Below are 20,981 nucleotides of genomic sequence, written 5' to 3'. Positions count from 1 at the left end.
TTACTGAGGGCTGTTTTGTGACCCAGTATGTGATCTATCTTAGAGAATGTTCCATATGCACTCGAGAAGAAAGTAGGTTCCATTGCTTTGGGATGCAGAGTTCTAAATATATCTGTCAAGTCCATTTGATCCAATGTATCATTCAGGGCCCTTGTTTCTTTATTGATTCTCTGTCTAGATGATCTATCCATTGCTAAGTGGAGTATTAAAGTCCCCTGAAGTTACCACATTCTTATCAATAAGGTTGCTTATGTTTTTGATTAATTGTTTTATATATTTGGGGACTTCCAATTTTGGTGCATAGACATTTATAATTGTTAGCTCTTCCTGATGGATAGACCCTGTAATTATTATATAATGTCCTTCTTCATCTCTTATTACAGCCTTTAATTTAAAGTCTAGTTTGTCTGATATAAGTATGGCTACTCCAGCTTTCTTTTGACTTCCAGTAGCACGGTAGATGGTTCTCCATCCCTTCACTTTCAATCTGAAGGTATCCTCAGGTCTAAAATGAGTCTCTTATAGACAGCAAATAGATGGGTCTTGTTTTTATATCCATTCTGATACTCTATGCCTTTTTGTTGGAGCATTTAGTCCATTTACATTCAGTGTTATTATTGAAAGATATGGGTTTAGAGTCATTGTGATATCTGTAGGTTTCATGCTTGTAGTGGTGTGTCTGGTACTTTGTTGTCCTTGCAATATTTTACTCACAGAGTCCTCTTTAGGATCTTTTGTAGGGATGGTTTAGTGGTGGTGAATTCTTCAGTGTTTGTTTTCATGGGAAAACCTTTATCTCTCCTTCTATTCTGAATGACATATTTGCTGGGTAAAGGATTCTTGGCTGCATATTTTTTCTTTTCAACACATTGAAGATTTCCTGCCATTCCTTTCTGGCCTGTCAAGTTTCAGTAAATAAGTCTGCTACTACCCTTATGCGTCTACCTTTGTATGTTAAGGGCCATTTGTCCCTAGCTCTTTTCAGAATTTTCTCTTTATCCTTCTATTTTGCCAGTTTCACTATGATGTGTTGTGCAGAAGATGGATTAAAGTAACGTCTGAAGGGAGTTCTCTGTGCCTCGTGGATTTCAATGCCTATTTCCTTCCCCAAATCAGGGAAATTCTCAGCTATGATTTGTTCAAGTACACCTTCAGCCCCTTTCTCTTTCTTCTTCTTCTGGAATTCCTATGAGATGGATATTGTTCTGTTTGATTGCACCACTTAGTTCTCTTATTCTCCCCTTGGACTCCTAGATTTTTTTCTCTTTTTCTCAGCTTCCTCTTTTTCCATAATTTTATCTTCTAATTCACCTGTTCTCCCCTCTGCCTCTTTAATCCTCACTGTGGCTGCCTCCATTTTATTTTGCACCTCATTTATAGAATTTTTTAATTCGTCATGACTATTTTTTAGTCTCTTGATCTCTGTAGCAATAGATTCTCTGCTGTCCTCTATCCGTTTTTCAAGCCCAGTGATTAATATTATGACTATTCTAAATTCTTGTTCTGTTATATTGCTTAAATTGGTTTTGATCAATTCGTTAGCTGCCACTACTTCCTGGAATATCTTTTGAGGAGAATTCTTCTGTTTTGTCATTTTGGCTAGTTTTCTGTCCCTTATGCGTTTTAGAAGCTTGTTGTGCGCTCTGAACCTGTGAGCACTGCCATATTAAGGGAGGGTCATACCCTGTCCGGGGCCTGGTCCTTCAGGAAATGTGTTTTTCAGAGATTGTTATTTGCTTTCTGTTTTTGTGACTTTGGTTATTTTATTACCCTACTCATAGTGATATTTTGGACCCTCTACCAGGTGTGCTTTGATTTGTTCCTTGGAATAGCCCTGTAAAGGAAAACAGATAGACAAACCAGAGACAAAAACATGCAAACACAAACACAAAAACAAAAATCTAAAGACTAAAAACAAAACAAAAAACCAAAACGCCAACTACAAGTAAAGAAGAGAGTTGGAGGTGGTGCTGATGGAAGAGCACATACAAAGAGAGAAATGACAGGAGTGGGGGGGGGACAGAAAAGAAAAAATAAACATTGACTAGGCAGAGAGACTAAAAATCTTAAGAGAGAGGGAAAGGAAAATAAAGAAGGAGGCAGGGGAAATGAAACGAAGATAATGTTACCCAGACAGAGAAACTGTATGGCTTGATTATTCCAGAGAGAGAGAAAGGAGTGTAAAGAAGGAGGTGTAGAACACGTGTAAGACAACGGATTAAATATGTCTGTTTAGACAGACAATAACCAGAGTAACCAGCCAAGGGAAGGAAGATATAAGGAGAAGAAATGGCGGGGGGGGGGAGGGGGGGCGGAGGCAGGTAGAATATATCTATACACCCAGAATTGACCTAGAGTTAATCCAGGCAACTCTGCATCGCTTGTTGGAGGGAGCTTTCTGCAGGGTCTGTGCCGCTCCAGTGGATACACAGATACCCAGTGCAAAGGGCCTGGTTTGGTGTAGTCTGGACCCACTTCCACTATGCGCCCTGGGACTGGTCCCTTAGGCCCTACCTTGGTGGTGTGGGAGGAGGAATGGTGATCCCCTAGTCTCTTCATGGAGCTGGACCTGGTGGACTCCGTTTGAATCATCCTCACTGTGCCATGGGCGTGAACAGGGCGGTACTTCTCACTCTGCCAACTTCCCTGACCCTTTGCTTGGCTAGGATTCAAAGTCCTGCTCTGTGTGTTCTGGCACTGGGGAAGGGTCTCTCAGTGCATCCGGATATGTGGTCCCTGCTGGCTTTGTTTGTGCCACCGCACTTCATGGATGACTGCCTTCTCTTACTGTGGACTGAGCCACAGCCCTTGCCGTAAGCTCCCTGGAGTGGTGGATGCAGTCAGGCTTTGTCTTTTTCCACAGCACTCCAGGGAGATGGCCACCTTTTCCTACTGCAGACTGCACCCTCAGCCTAGCCACTGAGCCTGGGGGTGGCAGACACAGGCAGGCTTTGTACTATTGTGCAGCTCTTCAGGGAGGGAACCACTTTTTCCAACTGCGGACTGAAATTTGTAATTTTGAAATGAAATTCTTTTTAAAAAAAGAAGAGTTGCAAACAAAGTACATTTATATTATCTTTTGTAATACCTATATAGTGAACTCAATTAGTGCTCTTATGTCTTTATAGGAATTTAAGCTACTGTCTAGTGCCATTTTATTTCATCCTGAAATTCTCTTTCTGCATTTCCTATAGGACAGGTCTGTTAGCAGTAAATTAGCTCAGTTTTTGTTTAGTAGTAATATCTTACTTTTTCTAAACTTTTGAAGGATAGTTTATCTGAATAGAGAATTGTTGGGTAACAATATTTCTTTCAACACTTGGAAATGGCATTGCACTGTTTTCAGGCTTCCATGGTTTCTGATAAGAAAGTCACCTGTTAATTTTATTGAGGATCCCTTGTATTTCATATATGTTTTATTTTCTATTGCCATTTTCAAGATTTTCTCCTGGACTTTTTAATTTTGTCAATTTGACTATGATACATTATATTCTCTGATCTCTTTGAATTCTATCTGGATTTCATTGAGATTTTTCAACATGTGCATTAGTATTTTTCACAAAGTTGTGAAGGTTTAGGTCATTATTTCCTTCAAATATATGTGGGTTTTCAGTTTTTGTGGGTTGTTGTTTTGCCATTTTCTCTTTCTCTTCTCTTTCTCGAGTTTCATAATTTCTGCTTGTTCTTTTTAATAATTTTTGTGTCTTTATTTGTATTCTCCATTTAATGAGACATCATGGTCATAATTTCCTTTAATTTTTTAAGATATGCTTTCCCTTAGTTCTTTGAATGTATTTATAATAGCTGATTTTAAGTCTTTGTGTATTAAACCCATACTTAAGTCTTCCTCATGAACAATTTTTGTTGGCCACTCTTTCCTGTGTATGTGGCATACTTGACATTGATTTGCCCATTTCCTATTTTGGTGTGTGGGGGGGGAGATTGTACATTAATACAGTGTAATGAGAATATTCTTTCCCCACCAAGATTTATTGTTATTGTTTTTATGTTGTTTGAGTTTTTTCTGTTGCTGCTTGTTTAGTTAGACAATTGTGGGCTAATTGTGTAGATTCTGTCTTCCCTCCTGTATGTGGCTACTCATTTCTCTTCTAGACATTTAGGAAGTGTTTTTGTCTTTATTTTTAAGCCTGGCTTCCTGGGCGTGAATCCTTAATCAATGTAATTTGGTGGTCAGTCAGTGATTGGTCACAAGATTTCCTTTAATGCCCTTCCTGTATGTCATTAACTTTTTGCCAATGATATTGGTTTATATCACACTTTTAACTTTGACTTCCTGCTTGGTCATGGCCTCAAGGTCAAGAAAATACTAGTGACTAAGGAGTTTTGCTTTCTTGGATCTTTCCTAGGTATGCACAAAGACTTGTAGAAGCTCAGCCTTTTAGATCCCTAGGGATATGTAGAAGCTTTTAAAGGTTACCTACTTCTTCCTTACTCCCCTGCTGAGCTAAGCTGTATGTCACGTCAAATAGCCATCACATGCTGAGAATACCCATTTTCCAAGGATCTAAAACTGTTGACAAAAGTTTGATTTTGTGTGAAGGTACTTTTTACAGAGCTCAAAAATCAATCATTATCTTACTGTTGTCTTCAAGTCTGCTGGCTTTTGGTTACTGAGTTCTTAGCTAGGAAGGGAAGGGAGATGGGGTTAGCTACAAAGTAAAATGATACAGAATGTGCTGTCTTATTTATTTATTTATTTTTTTTGGATAGATGATTCTGAGTTTACTTGGTACCTTTGGTTAATTGCCCACAATCTGAAATGTTTTATTTCCATTGTTTTTGCCAATATTTTCATTGTTACGAAAGGAGAAGAGTTCCCTGAGGTCACTGCTATTTTGGAAGTTGACCACCACTTCTTGTTTCTTAATCATTTTTCCTATGCACTAATGCTAAACTCTTCTTTTTCTATTATGTATTTTTCAAGATAATTATCATACCATGGAGTTATAATCCTTTGTATTTTCCTTATGTTGTAGTATTTATAGTAGATGTTCAACACATAATTGAATGTATTCTGCTATATATTGCCAAATATCCACTGAAGAGCAAAATCATACCTTATGGGGAACCATTGGTAAACATTATGTTATTAAATCTTTTTCACAATTCTGCTGGGTAAGTATTATTATTTCCATTTTACGGTGACATAGAGAGCTACATAAATATTTTACAATATCACACAGCTAGGTAAGTGACAAACATTGAATTTAAATACATATTTCACTGACTCCAAGGAAAATCTTAGGGATACTTTATAAATTAAGAGGAAGCACTGTGTCATTTTTTTTTTTTGAACTACAACTACCTATGATCTTATCAGTTTCTAGGAAATTAAATTTTATTTTGTAATTTTGGCAATAGCTGTTGGACATTATTACACATTTCACTGAGCTTTTAGAGACCTATTAATTGAGCAGTCAGCAATGATACTTGGTCAGCTTGGCCTTTTTTCCAAAATCAGTGACCTTGAATTTAGCATGACTGAGTTTGTGGAATGTTAAGGTGTTCATACATGGAATCAGTGACATTCTACCATACCTTCTCTTGTTTTAACCATAAACTCTCAGAGGAGGCTGTTGAGTTGGGCACATTCACCCACCTCCTGTTGTCTTGTCAATAGAACACAGGGAGAGATGTGGAAGTGCCCAGGCAGGTTTTCTCACATCTTGCAACCAAAGCAACAGTGCCACGATTCCCTGTATTTTATGGCTAATATAGCAGCAGGCTGGCACCCAAGGAAACTTCACATGCCCACCTGTATCTTACTATATTAGAAGAACATAAGGAAAACTTCTCAAAGTGGTGGTCATGGTCAGGATTATTTATGATTAAGATTACACTCAGACAAATGGATGCATCTTTGATGCTTTTTTTCATAAAAATTCTCTTGACAAAAGAGGTTACCTAACCAAATAGCTGATAACAAGCCTAAGGACATGTATTGAAACTCTGATTTTGTCACAGTCACAGTCTTAAACTACTCTCCCTAGCCCCAGCTTTTCCTGTTTCTCAAGGAAACAGAATTCTTAATATTGTCACATGAGCAAGAATACCCTGTCCTCTTCAAGGTCCTTCTAGTTGAACTAAGAATCAAATTGACAGAAGACCAATTAACAAAATAAAATAACATTTAATTTTGCATAATAGGAGTCCACAAAGACATGGAAATATGAAAGACAGGCAAAATTAGGTATATACCTCATCCTGAACTCAGGAGAAGGGGGGTAGGAGATACGGAACTTGAGAGAAAAGGAATTTATGAGGCAATAAGAAGAGTAGGTGTTTGGTAATTAGATGTTTTCCCTATAGAAGGATCACTCAGATAAACTTTATCTCTGGTAATAATGCTTGTTCTGGGAAAGACCCATAGTTGAGTATCTTCTATGAAGTAAAAGGAGGGGAAGAAATTTCTCTTGAGCCCACAGTATATCAGCTGCCTCCAGCTCAATATAATCTTTATGCCCAACTGGCCCATCTTGAGGCAGTCTGCCCTCAGCCCCTACAATATCAATTACCTCCCTGAATCACAGTAGGGATAAAGAGAGCACTCATGAAATTTGTTCTTAAAGTTATTCAAATGCCATCTTTAATTGTTTTAAAACCCATGCTTCAACTTTGATATTGCTTTATCCCCATGTGAAGAAAGAAATCAGTGAGAGAGGAAAGGACTGTTGTACTATTTGAGGACAGGAATCATATTTCTAAGAATCATAAAGTTGTTCCTCAATTAATGATTACTCATGCGTGGATGTGGGTCCTTAGAGTTATTGTGTGTAGAGGACCAAGGCTCAGCAGGACTCACTAGCGAATAACACAGTTATGATCACTGTATATTCTTGCATACCTCGGTAGCCCGTTGCTTTCAGTGTAAGTTTTGTAGCCATGGATATAAGTAGCATTTATGATAGATTTGTTGTCAGGTTTTTTTTTTTTTTTTTAGGAACGTGTGTGTGTGTGTGTGTGTGTTAAAAGTCCCATCATTCTGAAGTCCATTAATATCTTATTCAGTTAGATTAGGGATGAGCCATATTTTATGAATAATCTTTGGCAAACATACACACAGCTGTGTTTACTCTAAACTCTACACATTGTGATTGAAGGAAAGATGAATAAAGGTTTTCGTGCTATGAGTCAAGGAGTAACTCCAGTTTTTTTGTACCTCCTAAAGCATTTCACTCCATCAAGAGCAGCTCAGGAACAACTTTCTTTGGAATCAATATGAGTCAGTTATAAGGATAGACAAAATTATAAGGATGAGAAGAAAATGAGAGAGTCCATCTGAATAATGAGAGATTTCTATTACATCCTTGAAGTTAGGCACATATTCTCAAGCAACTTCTAAGTGCCTTTCTGATACTAAGCTAGTATGTTTAATGACATGGGAAGACAACAGTTATAAAACTCAAAAATTGGAAATAATAACAGTTGCAAAAAATTACAAAAATAATTAGCCATCTTGTTTTTGACACCCTTTGATTTCATTGAGAGTGAATTATTCTTTGTCTATCAACGAGGTAAAAACCTGCTGCATTTGATAAACTCTGAAACAGTAGAAACCATTGAAAATGACCCAATTTGATGTCCAGTAGAGCATCAAGTTGAGATGAAAAAAATTCGATAATTTTATTATGAATGGTGTGAGCACTATTTCTATTTCTTCAAAAGGCAGAGTTTTCATTCCCTAGACGAAAAGTAGGCACTCAATAAATGTTGGCTGAATAAAAAGGTAATGCGCAAATTAGAAAGCACCAGCAGAATGAAAATAATGAATTATTGCATGAATAAACAGTAACACAGATATCTTCATCAGTGACTTTCACTTGCCTATGTGTATCAGCGGCAAAAGGTCATCTCAAATCCCTAAAGAAATAGAGATTCTCACAAAAAAGAACATTTTCCCAGTATATGTAGTTCTGGGAAAGAGCTTTCGCCTCAAGCTCTGCCTGCAATGCTTTGAATATCAATATTGTGATTGAATATTAAATAAGAAATTTAATCAGAAAGTATCAGTGTGTGTGTGTGCAGATGTAAACCTTGCCTTTCAACCCGTTAACAACAGGGGCCATATTTGGCTTAATATTTTTCTTTTCTGTTATCTAACAAAGTATCCTATTATTTCTTGTCAGGGAACTGGCAGCTGTTCATCAGTTTCAATTAATCAGAATGCTTCAAATAATCTGGAATGCTTTTTCATTATTAAATATTTCAGCAACACTTGAGACTTTCCCTTTAATGTCTTCACAATGATTTAGATTATTATTTTGAACAGATTCCCACACATGTTTATCGCTTCGAACTGAATGTCTGTCAGTAGGGAAAAGAACCAGCAAAAATTCTTCTTGTCGACCCTCTCAGCTGGCTAATCCTGAATCACAATAGCATCTGAAATAAGCTCACATCCACCCATCCACGGGGAGGGATAAATTGTCCTAAGAATTTTCTTTGAATAAATACTAAAAACCTCATATGAAATCCACTTTCCCATGACACCAGGTTTCCATCTACTCTCGTTAACTAATGTCTATTGAGTAAGAAATGTTTCCTTTATTTGGACAGAAAATAAAAGCTGTTCCATGTGTTGTCAGAAGCTTGCCTTTGAAACATTGGTGCCTATACATCATATCTCTGTGGTCCGTAGGATGGACTATTGAAAGCTATTCTGGTCATCATGAATTTGGCTTGAAATAAACTCCTTTTTCATTTATTGTATGTCTTATGGCAAGAAAAAATTGTTCCTTGTTGTCTGGGAGTGATCATTTTGATCCTGTTAACCTAGTTAAGTTCTCTGTTGAAAGTAGCACACTGAAGCAATTAATTAATGAGAATAAAGGGATTTTTATGAATGAAAGATGCAAGGTTATCCAAGCTGAATGAGTACAAAATGGAGAAGAGTTTGGAGTCTAAAGTGAAAACAAATTATACATGAGAAATTTAAATTTTTTTTTCAACGTTTATTTATTTTTGGGACAGAGAGAGAGACAGAGCATGAACGGGCGAGGGGCAGAGAGAGAGGGAGACACAGAATCGGAAACAGGCTCCAGGCTCTGAGCCATCAGCCCAGAGCCTGACGTGGGGCTCGAACTCACGGACCGCGAGTTCGTGACCTGGCTGAAGTCGGACGCTTAACTGACTGCGCCACCCAGGCGCCCCTATACATGAGAAATTTAAAAGAGGCTTGCTTTGTTTAAGAGAACTATAAAATCATAGATCACGGTGCTTACTAGTTTGCTAAAATTCATGGTTCCCTAACTGCAGATACTTTGTTGGAAGCATTACTGTATCCTCTGGGCTGGGGCAGTGCTGGACACATAGCAAGTGCTCAATAAATTTGTACTGGATAAATAACTGAAACCATTAGGTTAGCCTTGCCCAGAGGCTTCTTCTAAGATTGGTGGTTCATGGTAAGGATGTAGAAAGTAAGAGAGATAGGGTCCAGGGTTGGGAACATTGGTCTGGGATGGATATGCTGATGACACAGTGATTTATCTCCTGCATTTTAATCCTATTTGTTGCTATAGTCAAATTTCATCATTGCCAGTGATTGGTAAATATTCCTTTCCAAGCAGTGCATGCACCAGAGATGTAATTTTGGAATTAAAGAGGATAGGATGCTTTGAAAGAAGAAATACTTGAACTTGGGGAAAGAAGGAGCAAAATACAGGAAAAGAATGACCTGAACCTGATAAAGACGTGAACTACAAATTCTGTTTTTAAATTTACCCTCAGTCCTTTATTGACAATTATCAAAACTGAATTTCTAGATAAAAGATGTCCAGTAGAATTTTCTTTGTTGATGGAGAAAGGTTTTGCAATCTGCATTGTTCAGTCCAGTAGCCACTAACCATATTGACCTATTGATCACTTGAAATGTGGGTTGTACAGTTGAGGAACTGTTTTTCAAATTTATTTAATAATTGAGCTCAAATAGTCACATGTGGGTAGTGGCTACTGGATTGGACAGCACAGGGCTAGTTCTGTGTCGCTTACAGTTACATGTTGGCTGTTGTGGTAGATGACAGGAGACCATGACATCAAAAGCACTTCTGCTAATTGGTGCCAAGGTCAAAGAGGACTGGTGCTAGGAGGTACCACAGTTCATATCTCTTAGCATGGGTGATTTTCAAATAGGGAAGTTGTGTTTTCTTTTACAAAAGGAAAGCAAAATCAATCTTTTCCTTATCACATAGTAGCAGGTCATTACACAGGGCTGAAAGAAGAATATAATAAATCAAGGGTTCCCAGAAGTGCATTTAGTAAAAGAAACAAAGAGTGTTTGTGATGTTTCTGATGAACAGGGAATGTTTGGCTTTCAGTGTCAAAAATAGCACTTGGATTTGCAGGCTTACCTCTGACCTTCAGAACTGATAAGCAAGATAAAGAGAGTTTATTGCCAAACCTCCAAGCTGTCAAGTCAGGGTCAGATGAAGCATTGAATTCTTTTCTGATAAAGAATAAAGTGTCTGCCCAGAAAAGGGCCAGCTCCATTAGACCACACACAGAGAATTAGGTAGGAAGAATTTCAAGCAGCAGTCTGAGAGGAGATAGGATAGGAGAACTAGCAGGGGAGGAAATGAGCAAGATTTAGTTTGTGTTTGTGCATAAGAAATAAGAAATAAAATGGAAATCACTGTTTTTATTTAGAACATGTCCCCAGGAAATGTGGATTCTCATAGACTGTGCTGCTGAGGGGGAAATAAATACCATTCTGCATGGAAATTTGCCAGTAATTATCCATGAACTATTCAAATGTGTACATTTTTGACCCAGAAATTCCAATTTTAGACAAGTATCATAAGAAATAATCACAACTGTGCCATGTATAGCTAAAGGCCATTCACTGAGGCAGTAGTTGTTGCAGCCTTAATTATAATGGAGAGAAATTATAATTGTCTGTCAATACAAGTTGTTTAATTAAATTATGTTACTTCCATACAGAGGAACATCATTTGATCATTAAAATAACACGGAGAGATGCCTGTAAGTGCGTGAAGGTTTATATATCTGTATATATTTTCTTCTTGCATATCTGTATTTTTAAAGTATCCTTCAATATATTTAAAATTTTCTTAAATATTTAGAAAGCATTTTCAAATATATTGACTTTATAATAAAAAGGAAAAAAATAATTTTTATGTTCATTATAGTTTTGTTTTACCAAATGGGTTTTGAGCTATTCTGTGAACCCCTTCCTATCTTGGTTGCCAAGGAGATCCGCTGTATCTGTTATCAGATGGAGATCAGAATGTGCAAAAAATAACCCTCTTGGGCACCTCTCAGAAGCTCTCCTGCCTTACATGTCCAGGAGGATCTTAAACCATATAAGCAGTCATAGTGTGTAAGCTGCTTTATCAATTGATACTTTCAGCTGGCTTATGTGATTTACATTCCTGCTTGCTTATCACCTTTAATAAGCAGAAAGCTATTTTACAGTGCTGATTGTCTCCTATTTCTCTTTGGAGAGATCTGTGTCCCTAACTGGATTACTGCAGGAAACTGTCCCCAGAGTGCATATCCACTGCTCCATTCTGGTCAGTGAAAATTTGCAATGTATTTTCCAAAGAACATGAATTCATGGCATGATGGATCCATTCCCTTTGTCTCTGCAACCCCATTTTTGAGTACAGAGAATTTGACCTCTCAGTTCTTTCCAACTGTACTAAAGCAACAACAGAAAGAAAGACAAAGAGAAACAAAACAAAGCCAAAAAATCCCAATCAAACAAACAAACAAACAAACAAAAATCCAACCTGTAATTTAGATGTGTAAGGTCATGGGAAGAAATAGAAGCAGAAGTCTGGGTTCATCTTAATTTGCTTTCATTGCTCATATTGAAAACCACAGCCAGTTTTCCGATCTACTACTTCTACTCTGACTGGGTTAACATGATATGCATTAGGAAATGAAATTATAATGCAAAGAATGGACCCAGAAAGAATGTTCTCATAACAGAAGGCCATGTCAGGTCTTTATATTTTGTGAAAGCCAAGTCTAATGAAACAACAACACATATATTCCCAGAAGTGACAGGACATGCCTTTCCTATCACTGTCACTTTGGACAGAATGTACACAAGTTGTGGGAATATCCAGAAAGCTGAATTACTTCAGGGATGCTGATATAACTTAGCTACATTTTAACTCATACCGCGTTTCTATGTAGTTTAGAGGCTATAGGTGTTTTCTTCACTAATTTTAAATATATTATTTTTTATGTTTATTTATTTTGAAAGAGTGAGAGAGAGAGAATACAAGAGGGGCAGAGAGAAAGAGAGAATCCCAAACAGACTCTAAGCTGTCAGCACAGAGCCTGACACAGGGCTCGATCTCACAAACTGTGAGATCATGACATGAGCTGAAATCAAGAGTCGGACACTTAACAGACTGAGCCACCCAGGTGCCTCTTAACTAACTTTAAAAAACAGCTGAAGGGGCGCCTGGGTGGCGCAGTCGGTTAAGCGTCCGACTTCAGCCAGGTCACGATCTCGCGGTCCGTGAGTTCGAGCCCCGCGTCAGGCTCTGGGCTGATGGCTCGGAGCTTGGAGGCTGTTTCCGATGCTGTATCTCCCTCTCTCTCTGCCCCTACCCCGTTCATGCTCTGTTTCTCTCTGTCCCAAAAATAAATAAAAAACGTTGAAAAAAAATAAAAAAAAAAAAAGAAAAAGAAAAAAACAGCTGAAGGTGTCACCTGGCAGTGGTTATGTTACTCACATAGGTCCTATTGGTAAAGGTCCCCAAAGCACTCCATAGTCCTGCATAGCATATGCCATGTCTGAAATCACTTGTTGAATGTCTGTTTTCCACATTACTGTACCTTGCTTTCAGGGACTATGCATTTTTTCACCATTGTATCACCTTGGGTTTGGTTCTCTACGTGGGGCATAGTTGACATTAAAAATGTGTATTTTGAATGGACAAATGAGAAATGTTTTGGGAAATCTAGAAAAAAGGAGACCTTGCTGAAAGGGGGAATAAGGACCAGTGCTAATAAGGTGGCAGGTCCAGCACAAAGTACTATGGGTCTACTGGATAATACTGACAATTACTTTGCACAAAATAATAACACTGACATCAATAATAATATTAGTTACTATTTATTGAATGGCAATAAGCCAAGGCCTTTCCATTCCTGATGCCACTCAATTTTTGTAAGAATTATACAAAGCAATAATTATGTTCTCATTTTGTGGATTAAAAGACTGAAGTGCAGATTATTTATGTTACTCAAGGTTACAGCTGCAGGGCACCTAGTAGGCTCTTTCCAAGGACTTATTCCAAAAAAGGAATAAAGGGTGAGAACCAGAATTTTATTAGTTCTCTGAATCACAAAGCCTGTTTCCTTTTCACTCACTATATCTCACTCCTTCCCAGAAAGGGAATTTAGATGAATTCTCTGTAGAACACACCTACCTTCATAATACTGAGTAACTACTAGTAAATAGGTTTCTGCAGAAATGTCTGAGGTACTTCAGGAGTGTTCCTCAGAATATAAGGAAATGAGGTGCTCAGAAAGATGGAATAAAGCTCCCTTGGGGTGAGCTTCTTGGGTTAAAGCTTAGAGCTGAGTTTTTCTCACTTTCTAAGAGTCAAACCCAACAACAAACACCACTAAGGGTTCCAACACCTTCCTAATGGGAGTGAAGAACAGCATCCAGGCAGCTCGCTGTCAAAGGAACAGCAAGAATGAGGTGGCAGTAGCAAGACATGGTGGAGACCAAGACCCCATTGGAGAAAGAGAAGTCATAGCTGAGGGAGAATAACCCCAGCTGGACTCTACTGAATCTCAGAGGCAAACACCCATAGTGAAGGGCCATGTCCTCAACATCTACATGTGATCAGCTGAATTTGTCATTTTCTGGCTGCTGGTGGGAAGTGTGAGATCCCAGCAGACTTCTGACGCTGGCATGTGAAAGCCTGGATCTTAGACCTTGGAAACTTGTCTAAAGAAAGCTGACCTTGAGGGGGTGGGTGGTTGGGGGCAGAAATGAAGCTTCTATTGGTTGGGGACAAAGAGAACTTAATTTCTCGGTTTTCTTTCCTCCATGCTTAGCTCCAGGTCATTGAAATGTGCTCTCGGAAATCACTGATCCTTGGTAGGATAGGGTCTCTGTGTTCACCTTATCCTTCTATACCATTCCCCTTCCAAGAGCCAGATAACAAGGAAGGAGTTCAGTGTTTACCAGAGCTGACTTGAAACAGAGATCAGGGACTAATAGTGAACTGAATTTAGTGTTTTTTATGGGCTAAATTGTGTCCCTTAAATTCATATATTCACAGTACTTCGGAAGGCAACCATATGGGGAGATAAGGTCTTTAAAGAGGTAATCAAGTTGAAATGAGGTCTTTAGGATTGGACCCTAATCTGTGATTGAGGTACTCATCAGAAGAGGATGTTAGGACACAGACATACTCACAGGAAGAACCATGTGAAGACAAAGTGAGAGAATACAGATGTTTGCATGCCAAGTAGAGAGGCCAAGAAGAAACCATCTCTGCTGACAGCTTGATCTTGGACTTCCAGCTTCCAGAACTGTGAGACAATAAGTTTCTGTAGTTCAAGCCCCCTAGTCTGTGGTACTTTGTTATGGGCAAGATGAATACAGTGCTCCAAGGTTCTGAAAATACTGTATGAAGGTTGAAGGCAGATGGAGCCAGGAACAAGGGGGAATTGCAGACAACCCCCCTGGGCCCAAATGTTGCTTCTATAAGTGAATGAAATCATCAGATTCTAGTGTGCTTTGAACTGTGAGAACAAAATATATGCTGTTCACAGAGAATTATAATAGTGATAGTAATGGCTATTTATAGAGTGTTTATTGTGTTCTAGCCTGTGCTCCAAGTGCAGTACAAATATTACTTCACTCAATCCTCACTGCAGCTTGCCAAGGGGAGTAGTGTACCTCTCCCCATTTTATGGATAAGGAAACAGTCTTAAGTGGATTAAGTAATTGTTCACAGTTATCCAGCTAGGGCCAGGGCTCAGGCTCTGACAGATGAATAGACTAAATTAGGCTCCAAGGTGTTTAGATGTTGTCACGGTCCATAAAACAAGCAAAGGAGTAGCAGATCTGGGGCTTCTCATCAGCTCCTCTACAGTCACATGTTGTCATTCCACTGTTCCTCCCGGACTGCAATGAGTCAGACGAATGGCGTTATTATTCACCCAATGCGTTTGTACCACTCTTTTAAAAAGGAACAGCCTGTTATAATCAGGAAGGCTAAAACATCAGTGGTGGTGGCTAAAGACGGCCTTCGTCAACTTTATTTTTGTTCAAAACTTTTTGTCCTCATTTTTGAAATTCTTCAGAGAAACCCTTAGGCTTATGCTGAGTATTTATTATACATGATTGATCTCACAACTGGAATTATGCCATGATATAAGGCTGCAGTAATCCTTAAACACTGACTCACAGGCCCAGCTGGTGCTTAATTTGTATTTGCAATCAGCAGTGTAGATACACATTTTTTTTTTCAGGCAGTGTAAACATATGAATCCAGGATCAATATAGATTGGAGACTGTTTACAATTAACAAAACATGAGTTCTATGGTATTGTGGGGGGGGGGGGGGGAGGAGAAGAAAAGTAAGGGCTCTTATCTAAAATTCATCCAGGTGCTCTCAAGTTGAAATGTCTGAATAAATTGTTACAGAATTGGAAAATTGTATCTGAAAAGTTCCTCCAGAAGCACCTGTGTTAAATCATGCACACATACAAGGAAAGACGATTTGAGAATAAATATTTGTTTTTATTAAGGATAAGACAGTTGATTAAAGTTCAAATATTTTCCAAACACCTTACAAATGAGCCTGAAGATGACAGATTTGTGTGTGTGTGTGTGTGTGTGTGTGTGTGTGTGTGTGTGTATCCGTGTTTGTGTGTAGAACAATTGCAGCACATTTTATAAGTTCTTTGGAAATCTTTCAGACTTAGGCTGACCTTTCAACTATATACTTATTCATTTATTCATTTATTCAGTTTTCCATTCATCCATTCAAAAATATTTATGGATTGCCTACTGGTGCTCAGAACTGGAGATGAGGCAGTGGATATGATAAAACATGGTTCCTCTGCCCAAAGATCTTAGAGTCTAGAGAGGCGGTGACTCATCAAACAATGATGGGAATGCAGTGTTGATGAATGCTATGAAGAAGTTAATGGTAGTCCAAGTACAAAACAGCTGGCCCTAACTAACTCCAAAACTAGAATTATTTCCCAGACATGTTTGTAGAGGTGATATGAAATGCCAATACCTAGGGATGAAAGTTAAGAAACAGTAGTTGCATACTTTTCCTAGAAATGTGTCTTTTGACTACATTTGGCTTTGGATTCATTATTTTCTAGAACTGATTCTGTGTAGCTGCTGAGGAAAATAGAATATTCTAGCTCAGTGGTCTTACAAATTGCTTGTTCACTACTATTCACACTGCCATTAGGTTCCCATTAGACCAGAAGAAGGAATAATTTAAAATATTCTCCTGTTTTTTCTTCTGGACACCCAACAGCATCCTTAGGATCAGACCACCTTTAGCAGAACCAAAATCAAGGAAAAGGATGGAAATACTGGCTATTTTCCACCCTTTCCAGAGTCCACTCATTGTTCTCAGATCTTTTCCTGGTCACTGAGCTCTTGTTTGGATGATGTTGTTTGGGCATATTTGTCCCTGACTTAAAGGTATGGTTAAGGAAGAGTGAGCTCTTCCCTGAGAGTTGAGAGTTAATTTAGACTCCTTGAAAACTAAATTGATATTTTTTCATGTGGAAACAATGAGTTTTATCCTACTCAACTTATGAGTAGAAAGTCATTTAGTGACTAGAAAATCATTTAGCCAGTAATTTATGAATCTCTAAACAGGTGTAAGGAAAGTAAAGAAGAAAGGAAGAGAAGTAATGGTTTTGAAAACCAGTAAAAACTACTTTAAGCAAAAGCATTTCTTTTTTAACTAGCTGATTTTGCTCTGTCAAAGCAGACTCTACCCCAATAATCAAGGCCACTGTATAGTAATGGAGATGTGTGTGTGTGTGTGTGTGTGTGTGTATGTGTGTGTGTGTGACATGCCTCAAATAAATTTAATTAGAACTTATCAGCATGTGGCTTAAGTAGCAGAAGATGTGTACCTGGTAATAAGCGAATATTTTAATATTTTTCTTGGTACTTTAGAGCATTATTATCCTTTATCAATGTCAATATCTGAAACCTATCCTGGAAAAATAAACAAAAAGGAATAGAAGTTAAAGACTTCCATCTGATAGTCTGTAATTTTGAGAGCCACTAAGTATAGAAGATAAGACTGCTCAGGATTTTCTGTCTCTCTTGTCTGATACTGAATTCTATCTAAATGATTACTATATGACCTGAAGGAGGGACTGATAAATTATTCACACTTAGGAGAGAAAAATGAGGAAATAGTAGGGCTTCAGTTTCCAGCAGATTGGAGAAGATGTATTTTCATGTTGACTAAACTTCAATCAACATTAAATTAGAAAATCAGACATATTCTCGGAGGACAAAAGAAAATCAGTGAAAAGACAGAAGTATAAGTGCATGGAATTCAAGCAAAACCATACTTAATTGTTACGCTGAGAAATCAGCTGCATCTGAATTATTTCTTATGAAACTGAAGAGACTTGTAGTTTATTCAATATTCAGCATTGTTCAAAATGCCTGAGTATTAGAATCCACTGTTGTACTCACTGGTTTCCTCCAAAGGAAAGCAATTAAACAAGAGTGATGAAGTTTAGAAATAGGAAATTTTGAGGACCAATGATCTTATAATAAAATTAATAAATGAAGTCGAATAAAATACATCCTGTATTGGAACTCAAGAATAGAAACTAGCTGACTTTTTTTTTTTTTTGGCTCTCTAAGTTCACCTCAACTAATGTGAAACATGGAGATAATTATGCTTTTCTACCCCCTGTTACACGAGGGACAAACAAACCAATATCTAAGAAGCCCTTTATGGCTCTCAAGGGAACGGTAATGTAAATTACTTTCACAGGACAACTTCAAGCCTTCAGCTCATGGTAAATTGAAACATTCACCCCTTGTTTGGTTAACTCTTGACTTAGAAGGCGAGTGAGGTGTCCTCTTGGGATACCAGTCAGGATTAAGGAAAGTCACGGACTGTAGGGTAATAAAACTGAAAACATCTATCATGAAACTCTTAGAAAATCTCTTGCAATGCTTGGAAATGTTCTCCAAGTTATGTAGTTATATGGGGTGGCTCAAGGCAGAAGGTTATCTTTACAAAAGTAATCTTCTGTCATCTGGTGGCCATTTTGGACCTGTGGAAATGTGGCCCCATGTGATTTCCCTACCATGTGTTATAAGCTCTAAATCTTCTTGCAGTCAATGTGCAGGCCTAAATGTGGTTAAGTAAATGAAGGTCCTATCTCAGGTGTGACTTTCTCAGTGGCAGATGTGGCTCCATGGTCACCTACCACATAGAGGAATGAAGTAGACATTTCTCTGCCCTCACCATTGGAGATCATTGAGAGGACATGAACAGTGAGGAAAGAAAAGCAGCTGCTGAGTTAGGAATTCCTCATGGGAAAGTTCATGGCACCATGTCTTGAGTCTGTTAAATTGCTACAACACTTTTGGAAAGGAATTGGTTGCTAGGAATCAAACATAAAAAGATTTAAATCCATCTATTTAGTCTTCTTATTTATTCTAAATAAATAGTTCAAAAGAATATGAAAACATATGCAAAAGATGCTAAATTATATGTTTATTATAAATTTTGGTGTAATAATATACAAAGTGGAAGTAAATTACATACCTAGAAATAGCAGTATGTTCACGCCACTCTGAATACTAAGGAGTCATTTAAAGTTACCGTTATGAAGGTTGCGTGGCTTCGTGAATCAATGCATATAATACTTAATAGAAAAGAAGGTAAAAATTATATATACAAGATAATTGCAAATATATATACATATTTATGCAGAGGAAAAATAAAAGGAAAACACACACAAAAATGTTTGCTAAATGTTTTGTTCCAGGCCCTGTTTGAGGAACTGAGCAAAATCAGTGAGAAGGACAGATAAGGGCACCATTCTCTGACATTTAGTGAAAGGAAATAATAAATGAAAATAAGAATATATTAGATAAAACCTTGGTGCCTCAGTCACTTAAGCATTTGGCTTTGTCTCAGGTCATGATCTCATGGTTTGTGGGTTCAAGCCCCGTGTCAGGCTCTATGCTGACAGCTCAGAGCCTGGAGCTCTGTCTGAGGAGACTGTCAGACAGCCTGACAGCTGTCTGAGCTGTCAGCATGGAGCCTGGAGCCTGCTTCAGATTCTCTGTCTCCTTGTCTCTCTGCCCTTCCCCCACTCACACTCTGTCCCTCTAAAATAAATAAAACATTAAAAAAAATGTTTTTTAAAGAATATATCAGATAGTGACAATGCATTGAAGAAAATTATAGGGTGTTATTGTAGATAATAGGGAGGGGGTTATTCTCAATTGCAGAGTCAGGGAGACCTTTTTGAGGAGTCAGACTGTAACTAGAGATCTTGAAACTCTGAGGTCTGATCTCTGTAACAACTCTTGTTAACTCTCCCTCTTCTAATCCCTTCTCAACTGCCAGAGGGAATACTGACGTTACCTCCTTGTGAGAGGGGACTCCTGAGAGTGGAGTCACTCAGAATCTCAGGTTTTCTTGTGTGGGAATGGAGTGCCTGGAACCTGGGCTTGTTCCCTACAAGTTCTACCCTCCTATGTGGCATTCCTTGGGAGCAGTTTTCTGACCAGTCAGCTTTTGGAGGACCATCCAGAGGGATCTGTCTATGTGAGCATGAGTTCTGGAGTTTCTGGTTCACCCAGTCTGGAATTAAAATCAGAACCAAATGCTAATTCCGGGTGGTAAGCACTCAACATTAGGATCACTGCCTTCTTCTCTGCCCCTGCTTCCTCCCTGAAAGCTGCTTTACTCTGGCTGGTGTCCTCCAGTGGGGACCTGGGGAATGTTCAGTCCTGAGGAGTCCCTCACAGAGGACTCAGGTGCTGGAGTGAGCTGCCAGCCCCCTTTATTGGCAGAATATGCCTGGTGCTCGGGTAGAAGGAGAACTGGGGTAGAGTTTGCTCTGTTGAAGCTCTGCAGCAGGAGGAGTAGAAAGAAAGGCATTTTTCATATAAAGGTTTTTCTTAATGTTTTTTTTTTCTTGTTAAAACTGAGCCTTTTCCCCTCTCATCCCCATAAATAGCAGACTTAAAGGTCATGTGGTCATAAAGCCATTCTTAGTACTACAAGTCCAGCAGTGAGATGACCTTGATTTTGGGCTTCTGTCTGCAATGTGTAGATGGCAGCAGCCCAGGTGACTAGACTATATTTTGAAAAACTCACAAACCTTTTTCTCTGTCTTTTTATGAGTGTAATAGGCCTGCAGTTCCACAAAGAGAGAGTTGATAAAACCATGGCTTTATAGCACCCACTAGACAGGGAATTTGTATAGAGATGTGAGCTGAGTGGGTAGCAAATGACTAGTATTGCTGGATGAAGGGTTCATCCCTCATTTTCCTTGAGACTCATATGGTATTTAAGAGCATCTAATTTGTGTTCGGGAAGAAACACAGAACCACTCACGAATCTGAAGTATTATAGCATAGCTGTCTCATACAATGTGCCCAGCCACACCTGAGCTCTCTATGGCCAAACCATTGTGTGCCTTAGCCACAGAGAGAGACTGCTCCCAGCTTGCACAACACTTTGCCAGGAGGATGGAGCTCGTGGGTGGGAGTGTCATTATCTTGTGGTCTTATGTTCTAGAGGAGGTGGATGGACCTCACCAGGGAAACCTGGAGGGATCAGTCTTGTGTAGGAGTTCTCTGTAGATAAATTACTGACCCCCCACCTCCTCTCCCTGGTATGTAATATGTGAATAAATGTGTATGTATAATCATCTAAATTACATTGAAAGCCATAAAACTAATCAGGTGCTCTTACCACCCAGTATAATTT

Source organism: Herpailurus yagouaroundi, unplaced genomic scaffold (assembly GCF_014898765.1).
Source record: "Herpailurus yagouaroundi ecotype Mexico unplaced genomic scaffold, PumYag 323, whole genome shotgun sequence".
NCBI classification, from domain to species: Eukaryota; Metazoa; Chordata; class Mammalia; order Carnivora; family Felidae; genus Herpailurus; species Herpailurus yagouaroundi.
Note: the sequence above shows the minus strand (reverse complement) of the source record.